Source organism: Mus musculus, chromosome X, assembly GCF_000001635.26.
Source record: "Mus musculus strain C57BL/6J chromosome X, GRCm38.p6 C57BL/6J".
Taxonomy (NCBI): Eukaryota; Metazoa; Chordata; class Mammalia; order Rodentia; family Muridae; genus Mus; species Mus musculus.
The window spans coordinates 106666825-106683385 of record NC_000086.7 but is presented as its reverse complement, the minus strand read 5'-3'; the positions used below and the strand labels follow the sequence as shown (position 1 = coordinate 106683385).

Here is a 16561-nt window from a genome sequence, read left to right as displayed (position 1 = left end):
AAGAATCAACCAAATGAAGAGCTGGTTCTTTGAGAAAATCAACAAGATAGATAAACCCTTAGCCAGGCTCACTAGAGGGCACAAGGACAGCATCCTAATTAACAAAATCAGAAATAAAAAGGGAGACATAACAACAGATCCTGAAGAAATCCAAACAACTATCAGATCCTTCTACAAAAGGCTATACTCAACAAAACTGGAAAACCTGGATGAAATGGACAAATTTTTAGACAGATGCCAGGTATCAAAGTTAAATCAGGATCAGGTTAATGATCTAAACAGTCCTATATTCCCTAAAGAAATAGAATCAGTCATTAATAGTCTCCCAACCAAAAAAAGCCCAGGACCAGATGGGTTTAGTGCAGAGTTCTATCAGACCTTCAAAGAAGATCTAATTCCATTTCTTCACAAACTATTCCACAAAATAGAAGCAGAAGGTACTCTACCCAATTCGTTCTATGAAGGCACAATTACTCTGATACCTGAAACACTGAAAGACCCAGCAAAGATAGAGAACTTCAGACCAATTTCCCTTATGAATATCAATGCAAAAATCCTCAATAAAATTCTTGCTAACTGAATCCAAGAACACATCAAAAAATCATCCATCCTGATCAAGTGAGTTTCATTCCAAGCAAGCAGGGATGGTTTAATATATGGAAATCCATCAAAATAATCCACTACGTAAACAAACTCAAAGACAAAAACCACATGCTCATCTCCTTGTATGCTGAGAAAGCATTTGACAAAATCCAACACCCATTCATGATAAAAATCTTGGAAAGATCAGGAATTCAAGGCCCATACCTATAGATGATAAAAGCAATCTACAGCAAACCGGTAGCCAACATCAAAGAAAATGGTGAGAAGCTGGAAGCAATCCCACTAAAATCAGGGACTAGACAAGGCTGCCCACTTTCTCCCTATCTATTCAACATTGTACTTGAAGTCCTACCCAGAGCAATCGAATACAAAAGGAGATCAAGTGGATACAAATTGGAAAGGAAGAAGTCAAACTATCACCTTTTGCAGATGATATGATAGTATATACAAGTGACCCCAAAAATTCCACCAGAGAACTCCTAAACCTGATAAACAACTTCAGTGAATTAACTGTATATAAAATTAACTCAAACATGTCAATGGCCTTTCTCTACACAAAGGATAATCAGGCTGAGAATGAAATTAGGGAAACAACACCCTTCTCAATAGTCACAAATTATATTAAATACCTTGGCGTGACTCTAACTAAAGAAGTGCAAGATCTGCATGATAAGAACTTCAAGTCTCTGAAGAAAGAAATTAAAGATCTCAGAAGATAGAAAGATCTCCCATGCTCATGGATGGGGCAGGATCAATATAGTAAAATGGCTATCTTGCCAAAAGCAATCTACAGATTCAATGCAATCCCCATCAAAATTCCAACTCAATTCTTCAACAAATTAGAAAGGGCAACCTGCAAATTCATCTGGAATAACAAAAAACCTAGGATAGCAAAAACTCTTCTCAAGGATAAAAGAATCTCTGGTGGAATAATCATACCTGACCTAAAGCTGTACTACAGAGCAATTGTGATAAAAACCGCATGGTACTGGTATAGTGACAGACCAGTAGACCAATGGAATACAATTGAAGACCCAGAAATGAACCCACACACCTATGGTCACTTGATCGTTGACAAGGGAGCTAAAACCATCCAGTGGAAAAAAGACAGCATTTTCAACGAATGGTGCTGGCACAACAGGCGGTTATCATATAGAAGAATGGGAATTGATCTATTCCTATCTGCTTGTACTAAGGTCAAATATATGTGGATTAAGGAACTAAACATAAAACCAGAGACAGTGAAACTTATATAGGAGAAAGTGGGGAAAATCCTGTGAGATATGGGCACAGGGGAAAATTCTGGCCTGTGCTATAAGATCGAGAATCAACAAATGGGGCCTCATAAAATTGCAAAGCTTCTGTAAGGCAAAAGATACTGTCAATAAACCAAAAAGGCCACCAACAGATTGGGAAAGGATCTTTACCCATCCTTAATCAGATAGGGGACTAATATCCAATATATATATATATAAAGAACTGAAGAAGGTGGACTCCAGAAATTCAAATAACCGCATTAAAAAATGGGCTCAGAGCTAAACAAAGAATTCTCACCTGAAGAATACCGAATGGCTGTGAAGCACCTGAAAAAATGTTCAGCATCCTTAATCATCAGGGAAATGCATTTCAAAACAACCCCGAGATTCCACTTCACACCAGTCAGAATAGTTAAGATAAAAAATTCAGGTTACAGCAGATGCTAGCGAGAATGTGGAGAAAGAGGAACACTCCTCCATTGTTGGTGGGATTGCAAGCTTGTACAACCACTCAGGAAATCATTCTGGTGGTTCCTCCCGGAGGATCCCACAATACCTTTCCTGGGCATATATCCAGAAGATGTTCTAACCTGTAAGGACACAATCTTCACTATGTTCATAGCAGCCGTATTTATAATAACCAGAAGCTGGAAATAACCCAGATGCCCCTCAAAAGAGGAATGGATACAGAAAAGGTGGTACATTTACACAATGGAGTACTACTCAGCTATTAAAAAATGAATTTATGAAATTCCTAGGCAAATGGATGAACCTGGAGGGTATCATCCTGAGTGAGGTAACCCAATCACAAAAGAACTCACATGATATGTACTCATTGACACGTAGATATTAGCCCAGAAACTTAGAATACCCAAGACATAACATACAATTTTCGAAACACATGAAACTCAAGAAGAACGAAGACCAAAGTGTGGACACTTTGCCCCTTCTTAGAAATGGGAACAAAACACCCATGGAAGGAGTTATAGAGACAAAGTTTGTAGCTGAGATGAAAGGATGGACAATCTAGAGACTGCCATACCCGGGGATCCATTCCATAATCAACCTTCAAACGCTGATACCATTGCATACACTAGCAAGATTTTGCTGAAAGGACCCTGATATAGCTGTCTCTTGTGAGACTATGCAGGGGCCTAGCAAACACAGAAGTGGATGCTCACAGACAGCTATTGGATGGATTACAGGTCCCCCAATGGAGGAGCTAGAGAAAGTACTCAAGGAGCTAAAGGGATCAGCAACCCTATAGGTGGAAAAACAATATGAACTAACCAGTACCCCCCAGAGCTTGTGTCTCTAGCTGCATATGTATCAGAAGATGGCCTAGTCGACCATCAGTGGAAAGAGAGGCCCATTGGGTGTGCAAACTCTATATGCCTCTGTACAGAGGAAAGCCAGGGCCAAGAAGTACAAGTGGGTGGTAGGGGAATGGAGTGGGGAGGGTATAGGGGACTTTTGGGATAGCATTGGAAATGTAAATAAAGAAAATACCTAATTAAAAAAAAGGAAAAAAAAAGAAAGAAAATTATTTTGATGGTGTGTATATGCTTGGCCCAGGGAATGGCAATACTAGAAGCTGTGGCTCTGTTGGAGTAGATATGGCGTTGTTGGATTAAGTGTGTCACTGTGGGTGTGAGCTTTAAGACCCTAGTCCTATCTGCCTGGGAGTCAGTATTCTGCTAGCTGTCTTAAGATGAATATGTAGAACTCTCAGCTCCTCGTGTACCACGCCTGCCAGGATGCTGCCATACTCTTCTCTTGATGATAATGGACTGAAACTCTGAACCTGTAAGCCAGCCCTAATTAAATGTTGTTCTTATAAGTGTTGCCTTAGTTATGGTGTCTGTTCTCACCAGTAAAGCCCTAACTAATAGAACTATCATGTACTCTAGCAACAGCTTTTCTGAGCATATACCCCAAAACAAATAAATGCATCATCCTGTAAACATATCTGGACTCCTATGTTGATTGTAACACTATTCTCAATAGCTGTCAGAATGAAGAAAAAGACTCCCTTCTCTCTTTATCACTCTATATTTGTATATGTTTTTCAGACATTATAAAGGGAGATGGACTTATGGAACTGACTCAATGGATAAAGCATTTGCCACACAAATATGAGAACCTGAGTTCAAATTCCCAAAGCCCAGCTAGAATCAGACACAGAACTGCACATCTGTAATCCCAGTGTTTTTACGGGAAGATAGAAGGCTGAGACAGGAGAAGCCCCAAATTTCACAGACTAGCTAGCCTGGTGTACACAATGTAAATCTACACAAAGATCAAACAAAGTGGAAGGTGAAGATCTCCACACTTTAACTATGGTTAATGCATAACCATATTCATGAATATACACATGTATATAGAGAGGGGGAGAGAGAGACGGAGAGGGCGAGGGAGCCGGAGAGGGAGAGGGAGAGAGGGAGAGAGGGAAGTAGAGAAGGGAGAGGGAGGGAGAGAGAGAAAGATGCAAGTACATACACACATCATTCTCTTACAAAAATATAAAATAGATCTAGCTATATGATTGAGCAGGTGAATATATTCATTGCCAAACATCATGACCTGAGTTTGATCCACAGATTTCTCACTGTGGGAAATAGAGAACTGACCCCTACAATGCATGACTTCTGACCTCCCCATGTGCACCATGCATCTGCTTCTCCACCGTGCCATATAAATGCATGCATACATGCATGCAAACAAAAGCCCTGCCATTTGTCACATGGTTGGAAGATACCATACTCAGTGAAATAAGCCAGACACAAAAAGTGCACTTTACACAATTTGTCTTACATGTGGATTTAAAAAAAATAATAATTGAGATAAAAAGCAAAACAGTGGTTCTATGGGAGTAGGAAATAGGAAGGTATAGGTCAAGGGATACAAAGCACCAAATATGTAGCATGAGTCAATAGAGATAGCTAATGTATAATGAGGAGACTATACTTATTAATAGGATGATTAATATTATTGCTAAAAATTTAGGCTTTAGCTATTCATTTATTTTTTATTTTTTAATGCTTTTATTAGGTATTTTCCTCATTTACATTTCCAATGCTATCCCAAAAGTCCCCCATACCCTCCCACCCACACCCCTACCCACCCACTCCCACTTTTTGGCCCTGGTGTTCCCCTGTACTGGGGCATATAAAGTTTGCAAGTCCAATGGGCCTCTCTTTCCAGTGATGGCCGACTAGGCCATCTTTTGATACATGTGCAGCTAGAGTCAAGAACTCCGGGGTACTGGTTAGTTCATAATGTTGTTCTACCTATAGGGTTGCAGATCGCTTTAGCTCCTTGGGTACTTTCTCTAGCTCCTCCATCGGGGGCCCTGTGATCCATCCAATAGCTGACTGTGAGCATCCACTTCTGTGTTTGCTAGGCCCCGGCATATTCTCACAAGAGACAGCTCTATCTGTGTCCTTTCAGCAAAATCTTGCTAATATAGGCAATGGTGTCAGCGTCTGGAAGCCGATTATGGGATGGAACCCTGGATATGGCAGGCTCTAGATGGTCCATCCTTTTGACACAGCTCCAAACTTTGTCTCTGTAACTCCTTACGTGGGTGTTTTGTTCCCAATTCTAAGAAGGGGCAAAGTATCCACACTTTGGTCTTCGTTCTTCTTCAGTTTCATGTGTTTTGCAAATTGTATCTTATATCTTGGGTATCCTAAGTTTCTGGGCTAATACCCTCTTATCAGTGAGTACATATTATGTGAGTTCCTTTGTGATTGGGTTACCTCACTCAGGATGATACCCTCCAGGTCCATCCATTTGTCTAGGAATTTCATAAATTCATCCTTTTTAATAGCTGAGTAGTACTCCATTGTGTAAATGTACCACCTTTTCTGTATCCATTCCTCTTTTGAGGGGCATCTGGGTTATTTCCAGCTTCTGGCTATTATAAATAAGGCTGCTATGAACATAGTGGAGCATGTGTCCTTCTTACAGGTTGGAACATCTTCTGGATATATGCCCAGGAGAGGTATTACAGGATCCTCCGGTAGTACTATATCTAGTTTTCTGAGGAACCGCCAGACTGCTTTCCAGAGTGGTTGTACAAGCTTGCAATCCCACCAACAGTGGAGGAGTGTTCCTCTTTCTCCACATCCTCACCAGCATCTGCTGTCACCTGAATTTTTGATCTTAGCCATTCTGACTAGTGTGAGGTGGAATCTCAGGGTTGTTTTGATTTGCATTTCCCTGATGATTAAGGACGTTGAACATTTTTTCGGGTCCTTCTCAGCCATTCGGTATTCTTCAGGTGAGAATTCTTTGTTTAGCTCTGAGCCCCATTTTTTAATGGGGTTATTTGATTTTCTGGAGTCCACCTTCTTGAGTTCTTTATATATGTTGGATATTAGTCCCCTATCTGATTTAGGATAGGTAAAGATCCTTTCCCAATCTGTTGGTGGCCTTTTTGTCTTATTGACGGTGTCTTTTGCCTTGCAGAAGCTTTGCAATTTTATTAGGTCCCATTTGTAGATTCTCGATCTTACAGCACAAGCCATTGCTGTTCTATTCAGGAATTTTCCCCCTGTACCCATATCTTCGAGGGTTTTCCCTACTTTCTCCTCAATAAGTTTCAGTGTCTCTGGTTTTATGTGGAGTTCCTTAATCCACCTAGATTTGACCTTAGTACAAGGAGATAGGAATGGATCAATTCACATTCTTCTACATGATAACCGCCAGTTGTGCCAGCACCATTTGTTGAAAATGCTGTCTTTTTTCCACTGGATGGTTTTTGCTCCCTTGTCAAAGATCAAGTGACCATAGGTGTGTGGGTTCATTTCTGGGTCTTTTAATCATATACATACAAAATGGGTACCCATGTCAGATGAAAGATATGTTGATTGGCTTCACCATAGCAACGTATTTCACTACCTGTACATGCCCCATAACATGCACAAATCTTTAAAACAAATAATAAAAATAATAGTCTTAAAAAAAAAACTATGTGTATTGTGAACAAGAGATGGCACCGTTTTTAAGAGTACTTGCTTCTCTTGCATAAGACCTAGGTAGGATCCATTCCCGGTATCAACATGGTTGCTCACAACTGTCCAGGTCTGGGAATCTGATGTTATTATCTGGTAACCTCAGGCATTGTGTGCACATGGTACACAGGCATACATGCAGACAAAACACTCATACACACATATAAGAGTGAATTGTAAAATAAAATAATTGGAAGGAAGAAAGTGATGTGATAAGTGGTATGTTCTTTTAGTTAAATCACACCATTTTTATTAAAAGTAAGTTTGTGTGGTGTGTTCTCGTCATTGTATGAGAAAAGTGTACGCAGTTTGATTTTTGAGTGTTCAATTTACTGGCTTTCACCATTATTGTGGTGCAAATGTGGTAGACATTGTTTAAAGACCACACTTCAGATTTGGATTACAATCTTTCTTGGATTAATCATATGTGGTACAATACCCTCATGCAATGCTGAGCAAGAAAAATGAGCCAATTCCTCAGGCAGCAGGAATAGCCAAGGGCAAATAATCAGTAATCTACAGTAATGCACTATCACAAAGTCTGTAGTTAGATGTTAGTAAACACATGATCTTTTTTCACTTACAATCATTTCATCAGTATCTAGCCCTATTGAAGTTCCAGGCAGAGGGAGCAAAGAGTCAAGTATAGCTATCCATGGATAAAATGACAGTCATTTTTTTCCCTTTTTCACTGTTTATACTTTCACATTTTTCTTCCATTAGGCCTATTTCACATTTGTAGTATGAAAAACAAATTTCATTCTAGCCTGTGAAAAGTAGTCTCTCCTTAGCCATATAAGGCCATAATTCCATTAGTTTTGACCAGGGCTTTCTACTTTCCCATGGTTTTGATTTAATAGCCTTGGACTATACACAAGCTCCATAAGCAACTGAAGTACCAGCCACAGAGTTTATATAACTTTCTTAATTTATAAATAGAGACTTGATGGTAGAATTCAGGCCTAAATACATGGCTATTAATTTCTGCATCAGAGTATTCTCCTTTTATGCCACATGGTCTCCTTAAAGCATGGTTCATCTCTGATCCACAAATAGAGAAACTATAAAGTTTTAAGGAACTTGATTATGATTATATCTAGAATCCAATAACATATACTCTAACCTCAAAAACAAAGAAGAGGAACAGAAATACTTTCGTGATACAAAATGAACGCTAATGGAGCTATACTGCCATTCTTTATTTTACATCTGGAAAAGTAGATTGTGGAGGCTCCCAGAGACCGCTAAGCATCACTTCTATCTAGGAAAGCATCATTTTAGAGTAATGAAATGAGGCCTTCCTAGGCAGCAGCCAGACTCAGTGGTGAATTAAGAGTCTAATGGAAGAGGAGGTACTTTAGAACACTCGAGACAAGGTCTTGTTTGCATTTTTTTGGAAACGTCTGTTAAATTACAAAGGGACAATGTCTCATAGCAGAGTTGTAAAAACTGTCATCTATATTTTGCAGGACAAGTATTGAATTTTGAGATCAAATAATTATATGTAGTAACAATTTCCTATTTGAAGAATAGGAAATATCCTTTAGCTTCACACTAGAAGATTATCACACCCACAGAGGGAAAATGAGCTACCTATTCTGAGCCAGTTCTGCTGAATTGCTAGTGCCTGTTTGGACCAGTGTCTAGAGTAAAACAACAGAGACTTCATGAGCTCAGTAAATCAAGGCTCTAAAAACATCACTCTTATAGCTAAAAGAAAATACCTAGAAGGTGTTTTCACCCGGGTCACATAGATCCATAGTTATTTAAATCTGGAAGAAAAGAACTTGACTCAAAAACTACATATTACAGTGTATTGTTCTGTATTTAGGCCATACTTACCACAGAAATGATTTGAAGATTATTTGAATTTGTCTTATTCAGCAAACCTTCCACTACCCTGAACACTCGCAGAACTGTGGGATGGAAAGGAGAATCTGTTGTCCTGCTGCAAAGACATGATACAGGTTATCTTCTGAGAGTCCAAAACATTGGGATATAAATACAATCAATGAGACCAAAACAAAAGTCATCTGCCTTTGCTCCTTTAGAAGAAGTTTAAGTGAGAAATGTATAGGCTTCACTTTCCTACAGTCATGAGAAATTCTCTTTCCTATATTGAATTGCTACTGCCCACTACATAGTTACCTGAATCTTCCCAGTTCTTTTCAGAATCTATCTCAATTTATTCCTCCTCCATAAAATCTGTGATCACACAAGTTCCCAGGTATATATCTATCTTCTTATCCTTTCCAGATCTGGCTCGCTGGCCCAGACCATTAAGAATGTCCTAATCTGGGCAGGGCATGGCTCAGCAGATAAAGGTGCCTGATATCCTGAGTTCTATCTCCAGAACCTACCTGGTCAAAGGACAGAACCAAGTCCCACAAGTTGTCCTCTGCTCTGTAAACACATGTTATGACTTGGAAAGTCAACACATGACATGTGTGTCCCCCACATACATGCACATTAACACAAACTGTAAAATAAATAAAAATATAATAAAATATAGTGTCCTACTCCACGGCTACTTCTAATTTTTCTAATTTTCTTTTGTTTGTACGCCCTCACTAATCCCACTCACCCCAAAAAATCCTTCAAGGTTAAGTGCACAGTTTTCTGTTCCTAAAACAGGAGCTGGCGCAAAACAAGGCAGTGAGTTCTCAGGAGGATATCAATTAAATACTAAACTCCATAGACATAGAAAGTTGTTGCAAAGAAAATAAAATGTTTGCATGAATCAAGAACCCAAGTGTCCTCAGTACTGTATAATCTTCCATAAAAATTCTATACTGTTCTTCTTTTTTTTTTCTTCTTTCTTTCTTTCTTTCTTTATTTATTTTTGGTTTTTCGAGACAGGGTTTCTCTGTGTAGCCCTGGCTGTCCCGGCACTCACTTTGTAGACCAGGCTGGCCTCAAACTCAGAAATCCGCCTGCCTCTGCCTCCCAAGTGCTGGGATTAAAGGTGTGCACCACCACGCCCAGCTTAAAATTCTATACTGTTATACCGTCAACAATTCTTCATATAGCAAGTCACTAAATCCACCAGAGATACAAAGAAATTCAAGTTTCTAAAACTTAAAGATTGAACATCAGACATTAGAGTAAGCAAGGCTGCACAATAACTTGAGAAGAGCCTGAACTGAGCCTCTATAGATACACAAGTAGATACAGGAGGGAATTAGGAAAATGAAATCTGGCATTTATTTTCTAGGAGTACAGAGATAGAGTACAATATTGCAAGTTAAGGTTGCAACAAGTAAATTGACTTCCCCTATGATTTCTAATCATATATATTTCTATCAAATATATTTACATGAATAATCCTGGCAAGCAATTGTTAAAATTTCTCCTCTTCCATTCATTTTTTATACGATTTATTTTTATTTTATATATTTGTGTATTTTGGCTGAGTGTATACCTGTTCATCAGATCCCCTGGGACTGGGGTTACAAATAATTGTAAACAACCACGTGGGTGCTGGTGACTGAACTTGTGTCTTCCGCAAGAGTAATAAGTGCTCTTAACCTCTGAGCCATCGCTCCATCCTCCACTTCATTCTTGAGACTGTGGAGTAGTAATTTATTTCAGATGCTCTACATTTATGTAAGCCTCTGTATTCATGACTGTGCTGGCTAGTTTTATGTCAACTTGACACAAGCTAGAGTCAGCTAAGAGGAAAGGAGTCTCAACTGAGAAAATGCCTCCATAAGATCTGGCTGTAGGCAAGTCTGTAAGACATTTTATTAATTAGGGATTGATTGAGGAGCAACCAGTACACTATGTGTGAGACCACCCATGGGCTGGTGGTCCTGGGTTCTATAAGAAAGTAAGCTGAGCCAATCTCATGAAGAACAAGCCAATAAGCCAGACCAGTCCATCGCCTCTGCATCAGTTACTTTCTTCAGGTTCCCACCTGGTGTGAGTGCCTACCCTTATTGATTTTGATAATGTACAGTATGGTATGGAGTTGTAAATCAAACAAACTCTTTCCTCCCTACTTTCTTTGGTCATGGTGTTTCATTGGAGCAGTAGTGACCCTAAGACAATGACTTTACTTCCCATAAATAGCTTATGTCCATTAAACATTTTTTATGCTTGCTTGTACTTGCTCTATCACTAAGTTATCTATAAACACCAGTCCCCTATTTTTGATTCGTCAACACTGCCCAGACTCTGTAAAGCCAGAGCACCACTGGCAATGGAAAATACATGTCTCACTTATGCAAATATTCTTATATTTATAAATCTGATCCTCTCTATGTTTTCTCTTATAATAAAAGAAGAAATAATGTGTTTGAGGTAAGAAATGAGGCTCTGGTATAAGACAGAAATGAGCTCCAGGCCAAGCTCTCTTCTTAGTTAAATTATTTAACTTCTCTTCGCCTTGGAAATGGGGACTCTAATAGTACAGAAAAGTTGGGATTTTATTTACCAAAAACGTCTGACACAAGATTCTTCTTAGACAGGAATGTTGACTTTTAAGTAAGGGAGTTTAAGTAAGTTTGTTTGTTTTGTTTTGTTTTGTTGTTGTTGTTGTTGTTGTTGTTGTTGTTGTTTCCCCTCCACTTTGTTATAAAAACATTTCTTAACAAAGCACCTCAATGAATCGATGTCAGTATGTCAGAAGGCAATGTCATATTAGTGTCAAGGAAGAAAGAATTCAGTCTTTGAAGCTAGCTAGACAATAAAGTAGAAATTCTGGTTCCAAAACTTTATTTATGCTCTTTCTCAAGTTCTCTAAAAATTGGCTAACTTTCCCATTCACTGGACCTGGATTATGAATGATGATAATTAAATTAAGAGCTTGGAGGACTGAATTAAATCCCATTTACGAAAAATGGCTTACCTGAATAGGTCGGTGCATAATAGTCACTTGGCAAATGTCTGCTCACGAGTCCTGTATGACTTCTCCTTAGGCTACAATGGTAGTCAGTTCTCAAGCTGTGGTTCAAAACCCCTTTTGGGGGTAGTCAAGTGACCTGTTCATAAGGATTGTCTAAGACCATCTGAAAACACAGATATTTAGATTACAATTCAGAACAGTAGCAAAATTGCATTCATAAGGTAGCAATAAAAATAATTTTATGGTTGGGATGACCATAACATGAGAAACTGTATTAAAGTGTCACAGCAGTAGGAAGATTGAGAGCCACTGGGTTAGAAGCTTAATAAAAACTAAAGAACCCAGAAACATACAGTCTAATATTGAAGAGGTATGAAAAAAATGATGAAAGGAGTGAACAGGAAACATGTAAGGCTGGGCAGGAAGCAGACTAAAAATACAAAATGACCTAGAACTGTTCACAGGACTCAACTGAAGCAGACATGGATGTGGGAACAGTTTGAGTGGGGTAGGTTCCTAGGTAGAAGGAAAGATAACACATATAGTTTTCCCTGTCCTGTAGAATTAAAATCCTGAAGGAATGGAATGGGGTACAACAGGTCATTTTAGAAGAGTGAAATAATAGTAGAGAGATAGGGAGCTCTTCTGGAAAACTCTGGAAACTCAGACTGCCACTTACTAAAGGACCGTGGGCAAATTATTGAAATTCTTTGAGGCTCTGTTTCCTTATCTCTAGAGTAGAGATCTTCCCTCTCTGGTTCATTGCAAGAGTAAATGCAAAGTAATATAAACACTTTAGTACAGTATTTGGCACTGAGTAAGTGGTGAACAAACTGTAGCAGACTTGATGCACCAGGAACACATTTCTACATGGGAAAATGAGGCTGCCAAGGTGGGGTTCCAACCATTGAAAGGCAGACCAAGTATCAACAAAGCTTCAATTTTACAACATGGCTTCTGGTTGGACACTTTTTTTTTTCAGAGCAAAGGTAGATCAACATTTTTATATACTCAAATATATGTAGGAGTCAAGCAGGAAACAAGTAGTTGGCTGCTGGAAATTTGGTAGAACTGAGGACCACAGAAAGAGAATTATGATGCTTCAAGAAGTGGGTGAATATCACTTCTTTTGTCAAACTAAGAGAACGTGTTTACTTTTAGCTAAAAGTGGTACTGACATAGCAACTGGAAAGGCCCAGTAAAGGAAAAGTAGTTTCTTCACCTCAAGAGGATGGAACTGCTGGACCTGAGACTTCAAGCTACCCAAAACATAAACAAATTAATCCAGTTAGGCAGGTCGATCACCTAGCCAAGGGACCACTGCTAGGAGGGACGACTCCAAGAAGGTGGAATCTTCTTAAGCCATGCTAAAGAGACAGACATAATTAATTATTCCTTTCATAAGATACTATAATTTTTTCTCCCAGAACCTCTACTTCTTAATCCAGTCTCTAACAGAGCATAGTCATGTTGCTTGTGGAGTCTGCACACTTTTTTGGATTATGCAGAAAAGTATAACTTTACTTTTCTTTTACCTCCTTTCTAAGTATGTTTTCTTAAACACATTAGCCTTCCCTAACACTTTGGATTTCATGCTTCCTCTACTCCTCCTGTAACCCAAGCCATATGGCTCACCTCCATGCCAGCTTATCACAAATGATGTAGCTTTTCTTCCTCCAGCTCATCTCCGTTCTCCTCCTCCAGGCAACTGCTGAGATTTACTGTCAGCCTGCTTAGGATTTTTCCTTTTAAATTCTAATAGCATTGTCTTTTTAAGTAAACTTTTGATTTATTTAACTTTCAAACATTCCCTGCCTTTTAATTCTTTAATCCACAGAGAAAATAAACTCAATGTTGAACCCTTGGTGGCATCAGGACAACCAGTTAATAATTGACAATGTTCTCATAATGAAGAACATTATGCATGTTCAAAGGAAACTGGAAGTTCAATACTCATAGAGCAAGTTTACTTCTAAAACTAGGCAATATGAAAAGTATTACAGAAGAAAGGATCTACATCCCAAATGATGACATTTCAGGCATTATGAAGAAATTATTTGGAAGATTTTCCTGGTCTATGAAACAACCACACTGACAACAGATTACATCACCCTTACCAAATATCAATTATCCATATAATTGTATATAGTTGTACAATCAATTTCCTTATTCAATCCAAAATTACATCCAAAATTTCATGAAGGTGACCCCTAAACCAAATTGCCTAGAGCTCTTATAAAGGAGCTTTCTACAAACCACTGCACTGGTGAAAATCATAATGAACAATAATATTGGAAACTCAACCATCATGTCATGATAAAAATCAAAAGAAACTCAGAATAGAAGGAACATAACTCACCATGATAAAAGCTATATAAAGACAATTTAGCAAAAGTTATACTAAATATGGAAAATAGCTGGATTTCCTCTAAAATCAAGAAATTTACAAGGTTGTATACTGTCTCTACTCTTTTTTAACACTTTTTTTTAGCACTCAAATCCTTAGCCAGAGTAATAAAGCTCCCAAGAATGGGCTGCTGAGAAAGAAATCAGGAAAAGACTCCTACCAGTGTGTATACTCTCTGTGTATAGAGCTATAGAGTTGTGGTTTTTCAGTTTTGTATCCTGATATTTAACTGAAAGTATTTTTTAAAAAAAACCTGCAAGGAGTGAGACTACACCTGAGCTAACAGTCACCTACGGATGGATGAAAGAGGGACTCTGGAGGTCATAGCTCTTACTGATGAAATATTGACAGCTAGCAGAGTCTAGGAGGAGGAAAACACAGTATTCAGTTCTGTAGACACTGGTAAACCCATGGCTACACTGAATCTGGGCTCAGATCTTAGTAGGCCCCAAGACCTTAGCACAACTGACTCCATGGTGGAAAACTCAGCATGTAGCCATCACTATCTGACAAAAACAAACCTCAGACCTAATCCATCAAAGTCCTTACACTTCTGGGAAACTCTCAAAATGTACTTTGTTTTTTAGCTTCTATAGTTCAGATTCTGAATAACTATTCTTGGTAACTAAAAGTATGTCAACTCAGAACATGTATTTTGGGCTTAGTAGCTCAACACAAGAAAGGCTCAAGGCTATACTGGAATCCTGAAGAGCCAGTGTAGTTGCTTGCCAGGTAGTAAAGACTTAAGGCTTAAAGCAATGTCTGAGCAGTCTTCTCTGGTGAAGACCTCACAACAACACACATGACCTTAACAAGAAAGAGAAGAAAGGGAAATTCAAAGATATGGGACATTAAAGAAAAAGGAGTGCTGGGGTATAAGGGAAATAGAAGGAACCAGAATTTTTGTTTAAAAAAAAAAAAAAAACAAACACAAAATTTTATTACTTAAAAACATCTCAGGACTGAATCAAACCAAATAGGTAGAAGAATTATCTAAGAAAACCTACAAAATACTGAAAAAATGTAAATTAAAGAGGACATTAGAAGAGGGAATAATCTCCTGTACTATAGATCACCAGAAATTAATAGTGTGTAAATAGCTGTATTAAAAATGGGGGCCTATCTTGCATGGAAATCCAATAAACTTTCCAATGATATATTTCAGGGGAAAAATCTAAAATTCATACAGAAATAACAAGGGCAATAAATAGCCAAAGAAATAAAGCATTTAAACACCAATTTTCCAATTACACTGCAGAATCACAGTACAAACCCAGACACCAAGAGATTGATCTGTTAATAGTTCAGAGTTAGGATTCTTATCATTTGCTCTCTGAGGACAAACCCTGTATTTGATGCTGTTACTTTCCATCCTACATAGTGTCTTCAGCATTGAAGAGTTCCAGTATTTACTAACAAGGGATTTTGTAATGGAAAATTCTTCATTTTGGATCTAAAACATTTTGCTTGCTACATTTTCTGAGATTTATCTCAACAATCACTGAAACTATCTAATATTTCATCTATCTTAATTAATATGCATTAATTTTTACATTCAGAGGAATATTTCAATAAATGATGTACTATTCACTGACATATTTCACTGTTTTGCATTCATATCAACTTTTTCTAACCTCCATGTAGAAAAGAAACAATGTTACTTGTCACTCATTTTGTGTCTGCTTTATTTCACTTATCATAACAATCTCTAGTTCCATTTATTTTGTTGCAAATAATACAATTTTGTTCTTCTTTGTAGCTAAAGAATTCTATTCTGAATATGTAACATATTTTCTTTATCTACTACTCTTTTGATGGACCCTGAATTTGATTTTGTCTCAGCCATTCTGAATAGATCTGTAATAGATATGAGAGTCCAGGTATCTACTTTCTGATCTCATTTTTATACATTCCCAAAATGGAAAAGCTAGATCATATGGTAGTTTGTTCTTTAATTTTTCTGAAAACTATCCATAGTTTTTCTTGATCATTATAAAAATATAGTAATAATAAACTCTTCCCTTTTTCTGCACCTTGACTGAGATTTCTTACTTCTTATTTTTTATAGTAGGTCAAATAACCTTTATGGTTTTTATTCAAAAAACTGTTATTATTATTATTATTATTATTATTATTTTACTTATTTATTTTACATCCCACTCACTTCCCCTCTCTCAGTCACTCCTTCCCACACTTATTTCCCCTATACTCCTTCCCCTTCTCTGAGTGGTTGGGTCCCACTGGGTACTCCCCCACCCTGGTGTATCAAGTCTCTTCAAGGCTAAGCATATACTTTCCCACTGAGACCAAACAAGGCAGCCCAGCTAGAAGAGCATATCCCACCCACAGGCAACAGCTTTTGGGATAACCCCATTCCAGTTGTTCAGAACCTACATGAAAGCCAAGCTGCACATCTGCTACATATGTGTGG

The 16561-nt window shown here is 38.1% G+C and overlaps 1 protein-coding gene across 3 annotated transcripts in view; it reads right to left on the bottom strand.

The window, feature by feature from the left end:
• Positions 1 to 16561, bottom strand: part of Gm5127 (predicted gene 5127) — a 127388-nt gene that overhangs the window by 27172 nt on the left and 83655 nt on the right. For all 3 annotated transcript variants that reach the window (XM_011247618.2, XM_011247617.2, NM_001033541.2), the window contains 2 exons: positions 11727 to 11886; positions 8720 to 8825 (listed from right to left, as the gene is read on the bottom strand). The gene's annotated coding sequence lies outside the window, so the exon portion shown is untranslated. The remainder of the gene's footprint in view (positions 1 to 8719; positions 8826 to 11726; positions 11887 to 16561) is intronic.